The 23,124-nt window shown below is 39.9% G+C and overlaps 1 protein-coding gene across 2 annotated transcripts in view; it reads left to right on the top strand.

Annotated features, from left to right (window-relative positions):
• Positions 1–1,349: 1,349 nt before the first annotated feature.
• The window catches only part of Syt1 (Synaptotagmin 1), a 77,909-nt gene continuing 56,134 nt past the window's right edge, over positions 1,350–23,124 (top strand). For both annotated transcript variants that reach the window (XM_019052319.2, XM_019052318.2), the window contains exon 1: positions 1,350–1,615. The gene's annotated coding sequence lies outside the window, so the exon portion shown is untranslated. The remainder of the gene's footprint in view (positions 1,616–23,124) is intronic.

Here is a 23,124-nt window from a genome sequence, read left to right as displayed (position 1 = left end):
AGCTCCTGAAAAGTCTCCAGCATATAAGATTCAATACATTATTTTGGCATTAAAATAAAGAGAAAAACAACTCATATTCATACTCAGCACTAAGCTTCTTAAGGATGGAAACTTTAAATATTTAAAAACATTTAAAAAATATAGAATTTGCTCAATGCATAAAATTACAATGTAATTTTTGATTTCCAAAACAGAGAACTTCGTCCGCAAAATCAGAAAAAACCAGGGAAAGACTGATATTGTTGATATTACCACCATTGACTTGACAAACAGATTTGCAAAACAACCTAAACGCCAACAGTCATTATTAAGCCTATGCATTATTTTATTGATCGTAAAAGATCCTAGATACGTCTTTGTTGCTTAATATTTTTGCAAAAGTTCAACATTAACTTTTGTACAGAATTGCTATTTTCAGGTCCCTAAATTTTGGTTGGACGGAGAGGTACAGTTACACAGTTTTCCTAAAATTAAAAGGTCCTAAATGCGCCCTCGCTGCTTAATATTTTTCCTGAAGTTCAACCTTAATTTTTGAATATAGAATTATTATTCTTAGGCCCCTAAATGGAGATGTTGCATTTGTGAGGAATTTGCGATTTGACTGTTGATTCTTATGTAAAAGTTCGCGAGAAACACGATAGTGTCACTGGTTTTCTCTGAAATCAACTCCCAAGCTCAAAAGAAGCTCTCAAATTGAAGCCAAAATGGAGGGGATATCCCACCCTACCCTGAGAGTCCACGTCTACATCAAGACAAACTCTCCATACAAAGATAGGGAGCAAATATATTGACATGGCTGCCACTATATTTGGGGACTCTAAGACTGAAAACACGGCGTCACTGCCAGTGTATTTGCTCCCTCTTTGCATGGAGAGTTTGTCTTGATGTAGACGTGGACTCTCAGGGTAGGGTGGGATATCCCCTCCATTTTGGCCTCAACTTGAGAGCTTTTTTTGAGCTTGGGAGTTGATTTCAGAGAAAACCAGTGGCACCATCGTGTTTCTCGCGAACTTTTACATAAGAATCAATGGTCAAATCGCAAATTCCTCACACATGCAACATCTCCATTCTGGTTAGACAAGAGGAACAGTTACACAGTTTTAGCAAGTGATGATGACACTTGGGATTTTTTAAAATATCCCTTCTTGCTCGCTGGTATTTCCGGTAAAGGAGTAGGAAAACGAGGGATTCACTGGAGGGACTCGATCCTGAGTCGACTCGAGCAGCTCGATGGGTTCGAGAGCGAGTCACTGCTCGAGCCCCTCGCGTTTGGGGTCGCCCGCGCACCCTTTCCAAGGCGCGCATGCCGCTAGGTTCGTCCGTTCGCCCGTCCCTTATCGATTTTCCGCGCCCGCTATCTGGGTTGCTACTCGCCATTTTAATACCGTTCCTCGAGGGCCCATCCGACTGAGGTGTCGTAAAAAATCCGCTTTCCGCCCCCCGTTTTTATTTCTTTTCCCCACTTAGTTCCCTTACTTTTGCCAAGTGCGCGAGTCGTGAGCCTGTGCATCCTATGCGAACGTGGCCGTTCGAACGATGAAAGTGTTGCGAAAATAGTATCCGATCATGTCTTCCTCAAGACTCGCACTTTAATACAGTTGGAATAACCTTGGTGGTGAGTACACTCCTACTAACTTTTGCACGATCAACGATGGATTCTCTGGCAGGATAGTCGTTTCGGGGTGATGTATCACTCTTGTCACCCCTCCTAGAGGATAAAACGCCCTGAGGTTTCTAATCAGGTTAAGGGGACTACATGTTTAGAATGTAGGGTAACCGTTTTCATGATGAACCCCTTCGACCCAATTAAAATCTCATCATTTTCTCGTCAGTTGGAGGATGTACATGTTTAGAATTTTGTAGCTTTACAACGGATTAGCTCTTCCTGGAGTGAACAATCCTCAACTTTGGTTCTGACAATGCTATATTATAAAAGGAATATCTTATGATCTTAGTCCTGAAGAACCAAGTCGAGAGAGGGATTGGGCTGTGTCAATGAATTGATAACGCACAAACGTGTAGCTCAGTAACGTCGTGAGAGCTTGATTTTACTACATTAATAGATGCAGAATACAGATATCTTTGAAAAAGTCAAATAATCTTTTAGGCATGGAATAAGAGAGAAGCTTAAACACTTTTGGAGAGAATAGGTCCAGAGTGGAACAATTGTCCTGGATTTTGAGAATACACAATCTCTTGATCACCACGTCAGAGGGCATGAGAAGAGGTTATTGAGCGTCTATCTATTTCCTGAGATTTAGTCTGCTCACTCGATAAAATAAAGTTATCTAAGGATATTTAAACACTCTTTTTAATGTAAAGGATAGTATGTTGTACCCTTGATGTAACCTAGGATAGGCCTTCATCTTCCTCTTATATTTGGAGGTTTATAACATTCTTTCTTCACAATGGGGGATTTTTGGTTAAAAACGAAATCATACCAAATATAAGTACCTGCATGGCAAAAGCAACCACTATATTTGTCAATGTCACTTTATAGACCTACTTTTTGTACCTAAACCCAAGTTGAATCAAAACTTAGCTATCCGTTTTGTCATATTCATCATCCATTTTGTCCCTATTATATATATACCTGCATCATTTTTCTAAGTTTATGAATGAGCTACCCCTGAGCTAGGACTCCTAGCTGAAAATAAATCTAGAATATTCACCGAGGAAAAGTTAAAGGCTCAAATAAACACTAAGTGGGCATCTCAGTACCTATTCTGCTTGCACACACATATGCGATAAAAAAATAACCAAAACAAACTGCAAGGTGATGTTCCGATGCATCATCGATTAGGCACTTACCATCATAATTAGATAAAAAATTAATAACGACACACCTAACCAAAATTTGCGATGATCAAAGACATGGTGGTATAAATCAAAGCTGTTCCTCACAGGTAGTGAAGCATAGGTGGCACAATTTTGGAAGTGTCATTCTGCATTTTCGCCTTTCAGCCTTTAAATATCTCAATCAAGAAACTATTACTGTCACGTGAAGATGGTAATTTTTCCCGTAGAATTTGTCGTCACTGCTACAGCAAAAAAATGTCATCGGTTGAATAACATTCGTAGGAATACATGACATTGAAAAGGAATTTTACAGTACTACTTTTCGAGCCGTCCACATTTGAACTTTCATCTGTCAAAACGAAGGGAAAGACGCATGCATATGAGCATTGTGCGCTGCATTTTGACCGAATCGATCCTCCAAAGTAGTTTTGTATAATGTAAAAACACCATCAATGATGAAGAAAATCTATGTTGTGAGTTTTGAAAAAGTGCGTATCTCCGAGCATATACAATCAGACGATTAATACAGTACTTTTTAATTTCAATTTTTTATCACTTATGCTCAGTGACTTCCAATCTGAGCTTTTTCGCTTGACTGAGAACCAAAAAATATCAGCTGTTGCCGAATTCCATTTGACCAATCATTTATTTAGTGGAGGACATTTTACCGTTTCATTTGAAAGTTTCAGGCAATTTTTCTTTAGGCCTAAAGCAAATTATCTATAATTTTCAAGAGACTTTGTACGATTTTTTCCCTGTTAAAAATTATAAAAAGAAATAAAATGTTCTCGTGTAAATTGGCAACATCTGATGGTCATTTATTCCGTCTAGAAAAACACCGCCCATTTTACACTAATGTAAGTTAATGTACTTCAAAAAATACGATTTCAAACGAAAAGGGACATTCGTAGATCATATTTCACACAATCCCACACTGATATTCAGTCATAATTGGCAGACTTGGACGAACGCCTTCATCACTCAACGGAGACGACATGGAGTGGCCGCGATAACTATATCGACATCTGTACGCGCGAATTGCATACATGATTAATTGAAGGCGACTTCTGTGCTCGTTCATGCAGACGGTGATGCATGGAATCTTTGACAGACGATTAAAGTGGTTGAACGTCTGCTGAGTGAAACCCTGTTCCCGTTCTTGATTATTTCTTACTTGTTGTTTTCTATTCTATGTCTGTTGGGTTGAACTTTAGCTACGTATTAAATGACGGTAAAAGAATTAACGCAAAATGGTTTCTCTTCAGAGGAATTTCTATATAATTCGATGTCTTTGTTATTTAATAGCTTGACGTTGATTTCTATGAGCTACAAGCTTTTTCCATTTGCCGACAGGTATTTTGTGGTCTCCTATTTCCTGATCTGTTTTAAATTCGTCGGAAATGTTCCACCGGTTTTGCATAGTAGCAAAATAAAAGAGAGAGAAATCAATATTAAAAACACAAGAAAATAGGCAAATGAGGCTAAGAACATTGTTAGGGGATTATTCGGGCTATTTTTGTGTGTTATTCTCATCTTTACACAAGGAAATCAATATGGTCTGCTCACAAGCTTAAGTTTGTTTTTTTTTTCTATGGCGCAACGTACAGCAAATTTTATTTTTTTCGCTTCATGCTGACATCCTCCATGTTCAGTTTACCAACGTACGAAGGAAAAGAGTCCATATAACTACGATATCTTACGTAGGACTTGGTCTTTTAAAAAAACTTCGGCTCACACAACAGCCAGAATTTCTTCAACTTTACTTTGTATGTAAGAACATAAATTTTAAAAAAAATTACATTAAAACACTTTTCAGTAATCATGTTATGAAATAACTCGATTGCCGGGTATACGAGGGAGGCACATTATGTTAGTGAGAGAAAAGTAACACGTACAAATCTCAATTTAGACGTTGCATATTTCTGGTAAAATTTAACTATGTAAAAAGAGCTAAGGAACATTGCTCTTGGGGTTTTTAAACAAATCTCAACCCTGTTCGGCATATTCTGAAAAAAAATTAGGCAATAGAGTCCATTCTCTTTTTTTGATAGAAATAAAACAATAATAGAGATTTCGGATCTTTTACCGTAAAATTTAGATGAATAGGTTGAAAAATGTGAGTTTTCGATTGCGACGTTGCGACTTCACACAAGTTTTATACTTTTAAATGAAAACTTACCAGCCGCATCACGATAAATTCTTAAATTTTTCTCACTCATACAAGAAAAATCACAGAATATTTCAAGTACGTGCGTTGATTATGAGCTTTTTTGAAAAAAAAATAAATACATAATCAGAGATTTTGGATCGCTGCAACAGAGCTGCGTACTTCTAGACTTTAGACATCAGTACGCTGTTTTGCTATGGGGAGATTCCGAAGAACTGTTCGAATATTATCAAATCTCCACCAACAAAATGTTTATTTTGAGCAAACTTATGATTACTTTTACTCGAAATTTCTAAGTACGTTCAACTATAGGAAATTAGAAGCCTCTGAAAAACTAACTGAAAATAAGTAACACATTTTCACTAGAGCTCGTATTTTATTAGACAGGATTCAGCAAAGTTAGAATGTTAGGCGCTAGCTCTTATTGCCTAGCTCCGGAGAGAAGTTGTAAGAACATTCGAATGTTGCCGTACCTTCCGGTAAAATATCGATAAAAAAAAAAATACTTTTTCCTTCCTCCAACTTTTGACTAGGATCGAAACCCTGTTTGTCTAGCCTGTAATTTTAGAAAATACTATGAAAATTTAATGGCCCTTTGGGAGGCAGCTATGTGCCCTGCTCATTGGCAGTCGTCGCTGTAAATAGTTTTCATCGACCATTCCAAATACTTTGATCACACATCTAAAATCCTCTGAAAAATTACGATTTCCCCGGGAAATTCGCATTTTATCAGCGGAGATTCGGCAGCATTGGAACGCTCATACCGCGTTTTTCCTAGAGTCTCTTTATAGAGAGAGTTGAGACATCGCAGCTCATGGATATTACAAACGGGAACAAAGATCCACAAATCGGACGTTCTTCGTAATCTTTGATTAACCCATTCCCGAATTTCTGTCTCCGTTCCATCTCTCAATCCATTTGTTCCTTGCCGTACCCCCAATTCCCCGGTCCATTCCGGTTTATAATCTTTGCTATATTGGTGAAAGTGTAACCTTCATTCCCGTTGTGACACTGTGAAGGCCTGAAATACTGGAACCAATCAGACAATTCGTCTTTGCTAGAGTCCCTTTATACTGAGAGTCAAGACAACCCCTCCTCATGGAGCCACAAACGGGAATAAAGATTATGGAAATAGAAAGTTTTTCGCAATCTTTGATCGGCCCGTTCTCAAATTCCTTTCATCCGTTCCTTTTCTCATTCAGTTTGTTCCTTGCCGAACCCGTGACTCCCCGGTCCATTCCAGATTACAATCTCTGCAATTGGTGAAAATGTAATCTTTATTCCCGTTTGTGACACTGTGAAGGCCTAAAATACGGGAACCAATCAGAAATGAATTCTAATCGTCTTGACTCTCAGTATAAAGGGACTCTAGTCTTTGCTCTCACTATAAAGGGGCTTCAGTTTTTCCCAAAGACGGGAGTGTGGCAGCGCGCGATGAAACATGGCCTCGGGTTGGAGCCGGGCAGTTAGAGCCGGGGTCGTGACGGGCCGACTCACTTGATAATCCGGCTTAAAGACGCTGGAGCCGAGGGAGGAGGGGGTGGGGGCTCGAAAGGGGTGGCAGGGGTGAGTGCCGTTTCATTTCGCATTTTTTAATCAATCCGGATCCGAGTGTAAAACGACGCTCGCCGCGGCTGCGTTCGCCGTCGCCGTCGTCGCGTGTGCGCCGAAAATAGTCGCCCAAGGCCACACCGCCTTTCATTCACCGCTGTCCCTCGTGTAGTTTTCCACAGCCCACGAGTCGAGCCAGGTTCGTCTTGAGTCCCTTTATACACAGGGTTAAGACATCCCGATTATCAGCTGGCTAGCAGCCGGCCTGGGCTCGCCATGGAGGCACAAAAGAGTGCACTCAAACGAACGATATTTAGGGATAAGGATAAAGAGTCCTGCGATATCTGTCATCCAAAAACAACAACATCAACAAAACTGATCGAAACCTAACCAAAGAAATTGCAATAGAATACAATTAGATTGATTAGAGGATAATTCCTTAATCTATTTTCATTTTGGTGCGATGAAAATAACAATTCACTCTTGATAATCCACAATTTAGTTATATATTCATTACTTTTGTTCACATTCGAGGTACCGCCATCTTGGTGCACTCGTCTGCGACTCCATGGGCGAGAACCAATCAGAATTGGATTTTTTTAGGTCACTTTCAACCCAACGCAGGCCCAACCAAAAGTGAGATGTCGTAATTCTGGGTATAGAGGGACTCTAGGTTCGTCGGGCAAAGAACAAGGCTGGAGACGAGACGGGAGACGGGGCGCCCAACAGTGGTGTGGCGTGCTTTCCGACGCATCGATTTGCTGCCACTTAAACCTGCGGGAAAGGATCGATAAACAGAGTGTTCGCATTGAACGCCTTAATAATCGATTTTTTACCACAGCTTCAAATGGAGGAATATCGATAATCGATCGTTCACGCCTCGCCACTGGCGCCGAATCAATATCTTGCGGCTTATGAGAAGTCGGCATATATTCGGTTTCCGAGAAATGAATTGGTCCGTCTCACAACCATTGCGTAGCGTGCTTTGCGATATATCGATTGATCTGCCATTTCAACCCGGAGAAAAGGATCGATGAACAGGGTGTTCGCAGGGAACGCCTTAATAATCGATTTTTTACCATAGCTTCAAATGGGAAAATATCGATAATCGATCATTCACGCTTCGCCACTGACTATATAACCTCACCCATGAGCCTTGACATGTATGCACCCTTATGGGCCTCGGGGCTCATCGAAAAATCCTACAGTAAGGGAATATGTCGTATGAACCTCCAGACATTGCCAAATTTCCCTCATCAATAAAATAAACAATTACCGAGAGACTTGTACCTTGCTTTTTTGCGGATACGAACTTTTCTTCCGCGTCCTCCACAGAATTTTGTGATCTAATCTAAAGTAGATGTGACCCTTCACCAGGAGGGTTTAAGACTAGTCGGCTCTTGGATATCACGCCGAAAAGTAAATTCTAGCCGTGAAAACCGTACCTTCGGGCTATGTAGAACTTCGTTCCGGGTTCAGACCCGAAGTACCGGTTGTAGCGCCCGTTCTTCGGATTCTGAACCTGGAGCAGTCGAAATTACGGCTTCAGCTCCTGTAACTTATAACCTCTAAGCCCGGAATAGACAGTAATTCTGTATTGTTCGTTAGTACAACTTCCACGGCTGAAAGCTTTTTCCGTAACGTTCCTTAACTTTTTCACTTAGCCCGACCTCGGCTGTCAGAAACCGTGTATATTGATTGCGTCCCAGTGACGCTTAAATTACGCACGGATTTCTTCGAGATCAGTTTTTAATTCGAGAAGTTTTACTTATCAAATCCCTCTCACGAATGACTTAGGTACATTAAAATTATTTATTGAATTTTGTTCGTTTCTTGGATAGTTGAAGGATTCTTTTTAACATGGGTGGTCCGCGGCACTCGTTAACGGTCAAACATAAAACAAGAGTAACTTAAAATATGAGGTTTTTGGCTCGCTATGGAGGCTTGCATCTCGCATCAAAATCCCAGAACGGCTAGTTACTCTGTAATTAAGGCAAACAAAAATATCGACTGTGAAACTCCCAAATCACGTATCTCGGTTTGCGACGTTGCAGACTTACTGCTATACTTTATTTTTTAAAAGAAAAACTACTCAACGTTCAGTCTTCAAAATCTCTGTAATTTTTCTGCTCTGTGCGAAGAAAATTTTGTGAAAACTTCACAAAATAATGCTAATTCGCTTTCAGAAAAAAAAAGAAAAATGGGAGCGGGGATTTTTAAACAGCGCAAACGAGATACGTGGTTTGGAAATTTCAGCGTCGATATATATTTTTTGTAGGACGATTGGGGCGTGAGAATATTTCCAGTTTTCGGGAGAAACACTGGGAAAAAAGTCGCTTGGATCCAGAGTCCAAACTCTTGAAAACATTGACAAGAAAACATACTCTTGATTCAATCAAACTTCCTCCTTGAATTCAAAGGAAATCCGCCTAAATCAAGAAGCTCGGCTCTTATTCGATTCAAGGAAAAATCGGATTAAATCATGAGTATTTTTTCTTGCCACTGTTATTAAGAGTCTGTACTCTAGATCCGAGCGACTTTTTTTCCAGTGAAAATTCTTATTGACTTACAAAAAATGTCATTTAGCCACAACAAATTCTATCGAAGCTTTTTTCATGCGCTGGATGACTATCGATCCCATTTATGATGCAACTGAGGAAAAAAAACGGTTAATTTTGAAGTAACCCTGGTAGCTTTCCGGCCATAAAAGCATAGCACCACGCCGCGCCGGCAGAATGAGCAATAGAATAGCGGGGGGGGGAGGGGTTTAGAGAGGAGAGGATTAGTTGAGGGGGCTGATATAAGAGGAGGAGGGGGGGACAGGAGAGAAACAGACAGCTCAGAACGGAATCAGGGAAGCGGGCAATCTGTTGAAAAATTCAGTGTTCATCCCTGCATGAGCTGGAAAGTTCCTCGACCGGGGCAGCTGGCTGGGGAGCACACAATAATGCTAATCATAAGCCTTTGACCATGCGCATTTCACCGAAAATTAAGTAATGCAGCGCTAGTCTCCCTTCATTGACTGCTGGTGAACGTCTGAACTTCATGAACAATTTGAAATTCATCAAGACAGATTTGCGGTTACAGTAGATTTCATCTCACAATCAGATGAGTTTAGGTACCTGTTTCATCTGCATGCGCGGATGCCGTAACTACCCTACACGCGCCAGCATATGAAAAGGGTTTCTGAAATATGCGCAAGGGTCTAATTACGTCATAACTACGAGGCTTGCAGGGGTATAGTCTAGTGTAATTTTTTCATTAAAATTATCATTAAAGGTGTTATTTAAACTTGCTGAAAATACACTGGAAAAAAAAACATTGGATCTAGAGTCCAGACTCTTGAAAACATCGACAAGAAAAAATACTCTTGATTCAATCGGATTTTTGTTTGAATCAAAACGAAATCCGCTTAAATTAAGAGGCGTGGTTCTTGATTTAAGCTAAATTCTGATTGAATCAAGAGTACTTTTTCTTGTTGATGTTTTTAAGAGTCTGGACTCTTAATCCAATGTGTTTTTATCCCAGTGTAATGTTCACATGAGTGGAACTCCGAAAATTAAAAATTATAATTTCCAAATTTTAACAAACCTACTGCGGCTCAATGAACGATTCGATAAGACAAGTTAATGATTTCACCGAAGTGTGTTCAAAATTCAGTCTAGAACTGATGTCTCATCATGGAGAGAAAAAAGTCTTAAGAGCACAAATTTTCTCTTAAAGTTATCTTTTCATGATATCTCATACGTTCATATAAAAATGAGGTCCATAGCATGCTTATTGATTTCTTCCCTCAATCTAAATTTTAATCCAGTGCTTCTTAGTAATTCCCCACAATTATTGATTATTTCTCAAAACGTATGTAACCCAACACTTAAATTTAGCACCCCAAAATCCTTTACCATCTTTTCATGCCTGCCGTTTCATGATTTTAAAGGTTTCTCTCAAGAATGAAGTCAAAGTGATTTCTTTCACGAACCGTATTGTGACTTTATCGAGGGAGTCGAGGTTCATTGCAGAATAGAAAGGATGAATAAAGTAACAAAATCTTGCCATTGAAATTGTATCAATGTTCAGATTGAAGTTTTAATAAATTATTGGCATCGTGACACAACAGAATTTTCGTTCGGTAGAACTTTACGGCAGGATCTCTATCCTCCCAGCCATGCTCTCTTTTGCCCACCAGCATCACCGCAAAAGCTATACTTTAGTTTATGGATTGCCCGTATGCATTTGGAAGAAAGTTTTTATCCTCCAACCCTTTCACGGTTACAGACTTGGGTGACAATAAAATACTTAAGTGGATTTTATGACGCTATAAATGAAGATCTAATGGCCAGGATCGAAGGAGCTGTTTGAATAACAATAGAATCGGTTACGAGGCAAATTGCACTCACTTTTATTTTCTCTCGGTGCGCTCTTACATATGCATTAAAAAGTACCTTTGTAAAATTGTCCAAACGACGGAATAAATTCGACACATTAGAGAGCAATTGATGTAATTGGTGATATGAGTAAGAACCACGTTATTGACGTTCGATGAAAAGAATAAAGTCTAGAACAAAAATTGGCTCGTGGGTCTCCCCAAGGTGAACTTAAAATCTCGCACTACGCGGAGGGTTTGAGACAAAAATATTTTCAAGAAGAAATATACCTGCCTTTAATGTTGAAAATATCAGATTAGATGAGGGCATATTCATGTAGTTTATCGGCACACGGACGCGCACACTAGGGTTTTATGTCAAATCTTGAATACAACTATTCGAACTCGGGGGATGTCCGCGTTGCAGATGCGCAAAATTGAAGGCGTTTTGTTCTTCCTAAGCTCGATCACACTCTAATTTCACGTCATGGATCCTTCGGTGCAGATAAACTGAGCTGGGTAATGTTTTGAGCCATTTCTCGTAAATTTTTCTTGAACTATGAGGAATATTCGTTTGGCATTACGAAGAAGAATGCCACTTACTTTTCTTGTAACAAAAATGAAACATGAAAAGAAATTGAGCAAGAAGAAATTATTTAGGCTGATTTTTGATTATGACTTTAAATTGTACGTTAACAATTGTCAATGACCAAGGTGCAAAACCACGTATCTAACATTGCGGTGTTTTAAAATTTTCACTCTTATCTTATTCTTGTGAAGAGAGACAAGTCAACTTTACGGCTTGACATTTGGACAGAATATTTTGCTAACAGGGAAGAAAAATCAAGAACGCTTTCAAAAAATTACGTTATTCCACAGAAAAAAAAATTTCTAACAGAAAGTCTGCAACGTTGAAAACGGAGATAATTGGTTTTGCACTTGGGCCAACGATATGTGAGACACGTATGTCTACTATAGCTTCACACACGGCACTTTATCGCTGCAGCTACTTGGTTCCTCGGGAACATTTGTAGGAAGTTTCAGATTCCTCAGGCAATAAATGATTTATACAAACATGGGTAAAATCGCATAGCTAAAGTTTTTGACTGACAACCACAATTTTCTATCGTAAGAACCGAGCACACCGCTTATACCGCCATCTGCCTTTTAAAAGCAACTTAAATCAGGAATCTTAAATTATTTTTACACTAACTTTCCCAATAGCTAATGGTTTATTGAGTGCCGGATATTAACAGGATAGGACAAGACGAACTCTATTGAACTTTAATACTTCTCGGACAATGGTTCGAACATTAGGTTTAAAGACATTAACTGAATTGGAGCAGCAAAAGTTTTAATTGTAGTTCTCAAAATTGATATATTTTGTGATCGAGCGAGAACCAAACGCATTTCATTTATGTACTCTTACCTCAGTGTTGGTCTGGCTCGAAAATTCGTGGGGGTGCTGACACGTTTTCGGGGCCCTTATTTTCGGGTGGGGCCCCCCTAATAACTAACCTAAGAGTCTTCCCTCATGTGGGGTTTTCAAGTCTTGTGTGCCCTCAGAGGAGTTCTGCCGAGGTTAACTGAGCCGTGAGCCCCTTATCAGAATTTCTGGGGTACTGAAGCATTTTAACACCCCTGGCGAGACCATCCCTATTATTTTTTTTGAACCAACTAGACTCAACTTGGAAATATAGAAATATCATCGTATCTTTTCCCAAAATCTTTTCGTTCCCGTCAGTACTGCTAATAAGTATCCACACGGAAAAAAAAAATTGCGTGCGTGGGACCCGAAGTTTCGTATGGATCTCTGAAGTTTTTGGATCGCGCGTCCACCTGGCGAAGTTCGGGTCAAACATCTGAAGCACTCTAGTATTTACCGAGGGGTTCGGTTCACACATACTGAAGTACTTCAGATGTTTGACCCGAACTTCGGCAGGTGGACCTCAAGTTTTCGGATGCGCGATCCGAAAACTTCAGAGATCCATACGACCTCAACTTTGGGTCCCACGACCGAAGTTTTTTTTCCGTGCAGCAAGCCTGGGCAGGGCAAAATATTATTGTCTAAATATTTCAGTAATAAATGTCGGAATTCAAAAACGAGGCAAATACAGGCAGGAATAACTGCCATTTAAAAAAAAAGGGATAATAGGTGGGTAGAGGGGGGGGGGGAGCATTTATTACCCGACTGGTCGTCTACGAGCTGCGCTCGGTATTCCTCGGCGAGCCTGCATTCATTCAGACGAGCCGCATTGGGAATCGGGGAGCGTCCTCCGTAACATCCGGTCGCCATGGCGACGCGTCGGAAGCCATGACGTCATGGGCCCCCCTTTTGGCGCGCGCTGCGGCCCCGCCAGGGAACATGTGGTGTCGCTTTTTCGCGACCCGACGCGACGCGACGAGTTCGCGGAGGAGCGACGTCTCTGCGTTCGCCCCCCCCCCCCCCCCTCTCGCCCATCATCTCTGATTTATTCCATTCGTGCGAGAAGCTCTGAGTGCGCTGACAAGGAGTAATTTGACCACGTGCCGCTCGAGGGGGGTGGAATGGCTTCTCGGGAAAGAGGTGGACTTTTTTTTCTGAGACGTAATAAGCACCCACCTAAGTATAATTGGATGCATTTTAATGTGAATACGGGAGGTCATCGCACATAGCTTCGCCCGTGTACAAGAATAATCGCGCTGAGAAGAATTGGATTAATTACAACGAAGGAACCTCTGTTCCTCGTAGTTTTTTGCTCGGCTCAGAAGTGGCTCATCGTGCCTTTTATGACAAATATTGAAGTTTTCACGTGACGATGAAATTTCGGTAAATTATGAAAGTCGAAAAAATTGTTGTTTTTTATTGGAAACTTTCAATGGAACTGTACTTTTACATATAGTCATTTAGGTTTAGACTTCTTTAGTCTTTGTTTTTATCACGGAATAATCAAATATAATTATTGGTTCACTAAGGTTTTAGAATGCTAAAATGTTTTACTGATACTGTGAGGAATAAATAAATGTTTTACTGAGGAAAATTTGTTTGTGTTTGAGGAGACTTTTTTTTTTTGACCACGAAACTGTGCTTGTCACAACTGGAATTGTACTTGGTGCGCTGAGTTCCCTTTTTGAATCCAACGAATTTTTGCCTGTATTTTATTTTAAATGAAGAGTATCTTTAAGGCACGAATTTGAGAATCTCTTGGTTCTTTATTCCTAGCGGTATTATAAACAGTTTGGCGAGTTAAGTATAAGTTTATGGTCCAATAAAAACCTTGATCACCGTCTCCGATATCCTTATACTCTTTTTTCGACAGACATCTTTTTCTGTACTTTAACTCGGAAACATATGGAAAAGGAAGAAAAAGAGAGAGAGAGAAACAGAAGTGATGATCAATACTGAATGCTTTATATTCGAGGTCAAACATTCATTTATAGCGTAATATTTTGGACGAACTCCAAGAACGCACGCGTAACATTGTTTGCATGCACGATGCTTTTCTAGATTATTCTACGAGAATGGAATTTTTTTTTTGTTCTGATGAGATATTGGCTCAAACATCTGAGAATATTATGTGTGTTTTCCTGTTTTCTTTGCTTCAGAAAAGGTGTGTTCTCTTTTTCGCATCGGGAGAAAAGGTTCAAATAGTCAAGAAAATGCAAGATTTGCAAGTAGAATATCGACGGTGTAAGTCGGCAATCACATAACTCGTTTGCGGTGTCTGAAAATTTCCGCTGCTTTTTTATTTTTTCAAATGAGAAGAAATTGATATCATTCCTTGAAGTTTTTGCAGAATTTTCTTGGCACAGAGAAGAAAAATCACGGCAGCTTTAAAGAATTGCTGTTGAGTATAGTTTTCCATTTAATACATATTGTTTTTTTATCAATTTAAATAGGAATAATCCACATCATCATGAGTTGAAAAACGTTGACTTCGTTTGAAAATCAGAGCCTAACACGGAGCGGAGCGGCGCGCGGCGTGCTGCCAGCGCGACACGCGCACAGGCGCCTACAAACCTAACTGGGATACTTCACGCATTGCGCAATGCTCGAAGTATCCCTGTTAGGTTTGTAGGCGCCAATGCGCGCATCACGCTGATCGCCCTGCTCGCCCACCGCGGCGCTTCAAGCAACTAAATCGCAACAAAGGTGTTGCACAGTATCATACAAAATTATACGCGCTCTATTCAAAGAGTAATATATTACAAAAAAAAAACATGAATATTAGGCAATTTGTTAAAAAGTAAAGTATAACAGGAAGTTTGCGACGTCGCAAACCGAGTTATGTGATTACCGATACACACCGTCGATATGTCCAATATTTTGTAAATTTCCAATGACGACAGCCAAGAAACGAACAGGCAACTGTTATGAAAATTTTTTCCAGTTTTAGCATTGAAAATACATAAAATTTATCTACAGGTTTCTTGATATGGTTGTTCAATAAATAATGTAAAGCAAAATTGATAGATTACGTTTCATTTAGCCACAGCTCATTTAGCCACGTGGCAAAATGCAACAAAAAATGTTGCATCTTGCCACAGATTTTAGGTGCTATGTGGCTAAACGAAACAAGAAAAATTAGTGTGGCAAACGTGGCAAAGTGCAACAAATTATGTTGCAGTTAACCACATGGCCAAAGGATAAAACCAGGTATCTACATTGCAGCGTTACCGGACCTAATCGAAACGAACTTGACCTAACCTAACCTAACCTAACCTAACTTAACCTAACCTAACCTAACATAACCTAACCTAACCTTACCTAACCTAACCTTACCTAACCTAACCTTACCTAACCTAACCTAACCTAACCTTATCTGACCTAACCTAACATAACATAACCTACTTAACCTTACCTTAACATAACCTTCTCTTACCTAATGACCTAATCTAAGGAAGGAGAGCTGGATGCATGTAGTCAATAATTCCTTCGGATACTTTCCTATTAGGAGATTTTCATGTATTTTAGCGTAAAGTAGAATCAGTATTGCATTGGTCACTAGTGGAGGATGGTAAAATTAATTTAAAAAAAAAAATTGTTTTCAATACATACGAATGGTTACTTATACTTTTTAATCTATTCCAGATCTTCAATAAAATCACTTACACTGCAGTAAAATAAGAATGGAAGGATAAATAACAATTTTTTTGCTGAATTTGGTAGGCCATTCCAAAGACTGTGGCTAACTGCAACAATTTTTGTTGCATTTAGCCACACTAATTTTTCTTGTTTCATTTAGCCACACAGCACCCAGAGTTTGTGGCAATGTGCAACAATTTTTGTTGCAGTTCGCCACGTGGCTAAATGAGCCGTGGCTAAATAAACAGATACCAAATTGATACATCGCAACTGCGCACGGAAAAAAACTTCGTGCTTGGGACCCGAAGTTTAGGTCATATGGATCTCTGAAGTTTTCGGATCACGCATCCGAAAACTTGAGGTCCAGCTGCCGAAGTGCGGATCAGACATCTGAAGTACTTCAGTACGTACTGGGGTACTTCAGATGTCTGACCCAAACCCCTCGGTATAAACCGAAGTACTTCAGATGTGTGACCCGAACCCCTCGGTATAAACCGAAGTACTTCAGATGTCTGACCCGAGCCTCGAATGCGTGATCCGAAAACTTCAGAGGTCCATTTGATCTCAACCTCGAGTCCCATGCACAAAGTTTTTTTTTCTACGTGATGATTCCTTTTTCCGCCGACAGTTAAGCATATTTTTGAAGCTGTCCAACTGCGTCGACAGTTGGCAACACTGAAAAGTTCAAAGTGCCCAGCTCATTTTTATCTCGTAAGAATGGTCCCGTTGCGCCGGGCCGGTCCTCGCCGAAATCAAGGAACATGCTCGCGATCATGATCAATTCACGCCGTGCTCGGAGCACCGTTGCCATGTTAACGGCTTCAAACCCTGACCGAATCCACCCCATCAACTTGCGTTCCGTTAAATAAACGAGGGACGTGGCAACAGTGGATGGACGTGGAGCCACACTGGATTTAGTTGCACGCGAGCAATCGCTACCGTAAATTTTGCAATTACCACTGAGAAAGCAATAATTTACGGGTTTAATCCTACTGCGGAAAAGCACGAATAGAGCCGAATTCTGGATATTTTGCACCATTGCCAAGCTGAGTTTTCAACATGTTTACAATACTCGACAGTTTCCCCAATATGCTTGATAGAATGTGGACTTCACGCTGTTTTACGTATTAGTTTGTACCGAGATGATTCTTCTAATACACCATCCTTTCCTTACTCTTTAATGTGTACACTGTACAGTCTTCAGCTGGGAGCTTCAGGAAGAGGTGAGAGCCCTCTCTCAAAAAGGGTACGAGACGTTTAAGAGGCAAATAAGGTATTTGAAGAACTGCCTTCCAGATCTCTGCTCCTTTGAAGGATGAGATTTCACTCCTTTTTCCATCAGATTGGCTTTTAACAGAATTTTAGAGAGGTCTTTTGGAATTTCCACAAATTCATTCCTCCTCTTTTGAAGTCTGAACTGGCGTCTCTCCACCATCAAAAGAGTCGTTACTGAGGGAGTGTCGGAAATTCAGCCCCATTGAAATCAAATTTTCATTGACAGCCGGTAGAAACTGCCAGCCTCCTCAGAGGTAAGAAGTGGTAGTCTATCTCCTCTCATGGCCTGGAAATTATACCGTTCATTTCTTGAACAATTTAGGTTCTCTTTCCCCCCCTTAAACTTCCCCCTCTTCTTCTTTTCCTTCTCTCTTAAGCCCTCTTTCCCTCCTTCCCTCTTTCCTCTTTTTACTGTCCAGATTTCCTGAAATTTTATCTTCCTGACCCCAAAAGACGACTTGTGTGCCTCCAACACTCAGGTAAAAAGATAGTCATGAGGGTTAGCTGCAATTCTCCCCCCCCCCCCCCTCCAGTTTGGTGGCTTTGAGAAAACTTTTCTCTCTCTGAAAATTGAAAAGATATATTGAGCAAATATAATCTAAAACAACCCAATTGATTATTTCGTCGCCAGATTTTTGAATGCACATTTTTCTATGAAAAAACTAACCCACACCATGCCTCGGAAAGCTTTTTCCATTTACAATGAAAAATATAAAAAATGTTGATAACATTTCAAAGCAAAATTTTGTATTATTTCATGGTACAGAAATGAAAAATTGAGCAGAAATTAGGCAAGATGATACGTAGTTAGGCTGGTTTTGTTTCAATCCGTCCAATAGAAAATTTGCATGCAGATTTTTAATTGCTTCATCTGAAAGTGCTCGAAGAGCTGATTTCAAAGTATATTTTCTAATTTTTTTTAATATGGAAAATAGTATAAAAATAGATTTAAACGTGAAAAAATACACCGCCTAGTGACGTCATCTGGCGGTATTTTCCATTTAAACACACGTATTTTAGCAGATTAGATCATTTTGTCATATCCTCTCCAATAATTGTTCAATTCATAAACCAACGGTATCCTCATGTTCAGTTCACTCGGTAGTTTCCACTTAAACACGACATTTATCAAATTTCAGACACCTACAAAATCTCTATTTACAGATTAGAGAGCACAGGAGAGACGGGGCTCAGATGAAGTTAACTCGGAGAGAAAATTAACTCCCCGATAATTTTTCTCCTTTCGTTCGCGCCGTTTCTTCCCACATACGCTGTCTATTCCTGGTCAATTGTTTGATGTTACTCATGTAATTATCGAGGCACTTAACAGCGAGCATGATAATTACGGAGTTTGTTCCGTAGGAATGCGAGGCGTGGGCCTTTCGATTCCTTATGCCTCGTTTCTGGCCGGCGTCGATGGTGAGATTGGCAGGAAAAACAAGCGTTTGCCCGGAACCTTTGACCTTTGCGTCGCGTCGCTTCGCGGGCTTTCATTTTGATTTTCGAGTGCGTTGAATCCCTCGCATCCCTCGCGAGAACGCAGCCGGGGCCCCGGCGGACAAGAGTGGGACTAAAAAGCCAGCGAGGGGGGCGCGGGTGCAAGGGGGTGGAATAGGTGGGTTCCGAGGGGGGCACCGCGCAGCGGGGGCAGGCAGAACTGCCAACTCATGTACTCCCGAGTGGGCGAAGCCGGCGACGCTCCAGGCACAAACTGCGCACAATAGAAGAGGTCGGACAAATTGTGGAAACTTTAAACGCTTATAACTCCGTTTATACAAAACTTTGAGGTTCTAGAAGTGGCTTCATTGGTTTCCTCGTAGAATTTTCTGCTAGAATCACCCCTTATAATTGAAAATGTGATGAATTAAACATCAAAATTTGCAGTGTAAGTAAAAAATTTCATGTCCGAGCTCCCTATTTGACTCGATCCGATGTGCGGCGCGGCTCAGGCAAAGCTTCCAGAGCTCAGAGCTCAACGTTCACTCCTTCGATCTTCCGTTCGTTGAAATTCAAACCGATCGTTAAGTATCTCTTAATTAATTGCCGCTTTGCCGACGAGTTCTCACAAAAGGTATAGAACCTCTCGTAAGTGGATAACTGTCCGCTCTCTTTTACCTATTTGTAATTCAGCACAGGTTTTTACTTTCTCGCTTTCCTTACGGATTTTTTAAGTCGTGATGTCACTCTGGGGATTTTAAATTGAGTCGAAGCTTAAGAATTGGTTGGTTATTAATATCCTGAAAACAGCACTGAAAAAAGTATGGTAATTTTATCAACGGTGTGTTCCTGACTTTCGACTGATTTTGGCGCCAACCAGAACTTTGGATGCAGACAGTAAGAAGGGAAGCGATCCGCCATGTAGGGCCCACACTGGGAAAAAAACACATTGGATCTAGAGTCCAGACTTTTAAAAACATCGACAAGAAAAAATACTCTTAATTAAATCAGATTTAAGCTTAAATCAAGAACCAAGCCTCTTAATTTAAGCGGATTTCCTTTTGCTTTAAGCTTAAATCTGATTGAATCAAGAGTCCTTTTTCTTGTCAATGTTTTCAAGAGTCTGGACTCTAGATCCAATGTGTTTTTTTCCAGTGTTCAACCAGCTCAATAATAGAGATTCGTGACCTCCTTCTTCATTAAAAACCCTCCCTACTTCCTCTTCATTAATACTATTATTCCGCTACGACTCCCTCCTTATTTTCCCGTTAGCTTCTTCATAACCACATCCAGGAAGAAGAAGGGGTTGCACTCGGATATTTTTATGTCGGACACCCCACCGTGCGAAAGTTTCCTATTAATAGTTTTCTGAAAACTCTGAAGCGAGTTCGCCGTAGACAGTCGTGTCTCCAAGCTACCGCTCATCATTTCTAAAATGACTTTTCTCAAGGCATCCAATCTTTGGACCTATCTGCTCTCTCATATATTTGTGAAGGTTCACACCATGAGAAACTATGAGCACTCCACTGTTGTTAAGGTTAAAATGTATTTGCTCATGACAGTGTCATATATCTGGAGCTGGCTACAAAACTTCAAGATAGAAACTTCAAGTTGAAATATACGACATGGTGTATGAGTGTAGTAGTGCATTTCGGTCGATCGGAGGGGCGGAAAGTTTTTTGGCACAACTTCCTCGCGCCCCAAAAGAATGACGTTCTGCTGATAACTCTGTTTGTGAAAAAATTGGAGATGAATCGTTTCGGAAGTCTTGGTTCGATTAAACAAAAGGAATGATACTTAAATAAGGGTTTCACGTTCAGTTCGGAGTAACTGTTCAGTCGTTGGCAGATTCAGCAAGTTAGCTACATGATTGTTTTCTCTCCACTCGAAGCAACGGAAATTAATCGATATTTGGAAGAACTAGGTGCTTCGATAACAATCGATCATTCAAATGGAAGAATGTTATTGTTGCCAATCTCTTGGATCTATTTCTGAGCACGGTATGCTCATCAAGGCCATGAACTTAGTCAAATTTTGAGAATCCAGTTATTCAAAAAACGTCCTAAAAGTCTCCCCCATCACACATTTTAATTGCTAGTGCTAGGTATATAGGAAAAATTTTACCTCTCTGGGACGATGGATATTTAGATTTAGATCAATTTTGCTCAGCTAGGCAATTATTTGACGTCTACAATTGAATTAGATAACGTTTCCATTAACGTTTTCGTTGATGATTCTGGTGAGTCGGCAACACTGTTTTCCCTCCATTTAAATGCATGTAAAAAAATCGATACCTAGTGAGCCAGCCTGCCTTACCGAAAATCGATATTTTTAATGTATTTGAATGAAGCCAACTTACAAGAATCGCCACAGCTTGTATCGATGTTCCACATTTAATCTGATCAACCTCAGAAATTTTTTTCAGAAATTGATCTGATTTGATGTGGTTTCAGGCCGTCTCGAGTTTTTTAACAATCATGTGATGATACAAATACTACTGTGCACTCGGAGGCAAGTTGCTGAATTCTGCAATTTGGCATCTCCGTATTGCAAGTTAGCTCTCCAAGTTAGTTCCGTGGGTTATAACGCAACTTATTCTGTAACAAGCCACTAATGAGACTATTTCATCCTGAAAACTTTCGCAATGACTCCTAGTTGAACCATTACATTCTGGTCCACAGAAATGTGCCTGATAAGTCGAACAAAAAGTAAGAGGAGAAGTTGTGATCCAAACTTTATAATGATTATCTTTTTTAGATCTTTGAGGCTGTCCAAGAGACTCCAATAAATTACCTACTTTTTACATTTATTGAGAAATTGCACCTAATATATTTAAGCACACATCATACGAATGCACCCAAATTTTTAATGATATTATGTATAGGTAAACCTACGTAGTTGTTTTAGTCTCCCAGTTAAACTAAACTTAACTCAGACTGACATCATTAGGAGTTTTATGTAAATCTGAACACAGTGGCACGCACTGAAATCTTGTCCCTCCCTCATCTTTATTTACCCGCATACTTACTACGCTCATACCTCGCATACTTTACCCTATTAAACTTTTAAATCCTTAACTATAACAGAGAGGCAGTAAGGTAAGCGGCAAAATATATCGTTCCTTTCCATTTCAGTCTTGAGTTCAATAATCAGGTAGTGTGCGAGTGAGGTACGAGCTTTCACAGTGTTTTTAAAATATTTCACTATTTGTTGATAAATTAGTTAGAAATGAATTAGTTGGAAATAAATTAGTTCATTAGAGACGGAGGATTCGTACATTTTTCCTCGAAAAATCTTTGCCAGAGGAACGTGTAACTAGAAACATTGCTATTTATCTGAGTTATGTAAAGTATTTGTAAATGCTGACTAAATTGTTATGGCAATGTTGTTACGGCTATCATAACACTAGTAATATCTGGCATCCCTCCGCTACTTCCGTTTTCCCTTATTCCATTTTTCAGCAAAGTCCATACCCGTAGCACGATAAGGAAATGTCTTCAGGCTATGAGCACAATGGCGGAAAAAGAACGGATTGAATGTGAGGATCTAATTGAAATTTGAATTTTAAATGTTTCGTATATCACAAAAACATCGATCGCTGTCTTCCGTATGCTAAATAGTGAACCTATAAAGGCATACCGAAGAAGAACGCCAGGAATTGTCAAAGCTCTTTCGACGAAGAATACATTTTCAAGGAAACTGATACGAATACTTTTTTCGCTTTTTCGGAGGATTTTATCCGTCATTGAATGTAAAGTATCTAAAAAATTTAAGCAATTTAAATTTTTTTCATCCATTTCCTGACACGTAAATATTTTATTGAGGGAAATTTGGCAAAGTTCGAATATTCGTGCTGTGTTTTTTTTTCTTAGCAAGGTAGCAGTGACTACATCTCCAGGGGAGAATTTCAAGTATAGTTCACCACTCAGAGAGAGCAGCATTTAAATTAGCATACCGCGTATAGTGCTTGTGAAATGTATTCAAACTTTTAAAGAATCTCTTGTAATAATGTGTACTTATTTTGTTGACCTTTCATTAAACCCAGTACACATTAGTTCCTTTGCATGCTGTAGGCAAATCTATCAATCGGAAGTCATCTTGCTCAAACGATGAAATGCCAAACTCCCGTTTATCTTGAAACCAAGATTTTTGCTCATTGATTCGTTGAATTTTAATCCGACCTTTCTGAAACGTAGATGGTGCGAAGATTTGAGGGAATAACCAGTCGTTTTATTCCAGCTGGCAATTACAGTTTGTAACGCGCATATGTACAATCGGATTTTATCGCTTGACACATTTTTCGTTGGGTTTCATACTTTTTTCGCATAAATAAATAGCACGGTCCTAGGGGTAAATATCAGAAGTTCACGGGCGTTCAATAAAAAAAGCTTAAAAGATTAGCATAAATGATTAGGCCGTTTAATTGGAAAAGTTTTGAAGGTGACACAGCGAAGCACTGCGATTATA

This window comes from Bemisia tabaci, chromosome 3 (genome assembly GCF_918797505.1).
Source record: "Bemisia tabaci chromosome 3, PGI_BMITA_v3".
Taxonomy (NCBI): domain Eukaryota; kingdom Metazoa; phylum Arthropoda; class Insecta; order Hemiptera; family Aleyrodidae; genus Bemisia; species Bemisia tabaci.
This window is presented reverse-complemented; position numbering and strand designations above follow the sequence as displayed.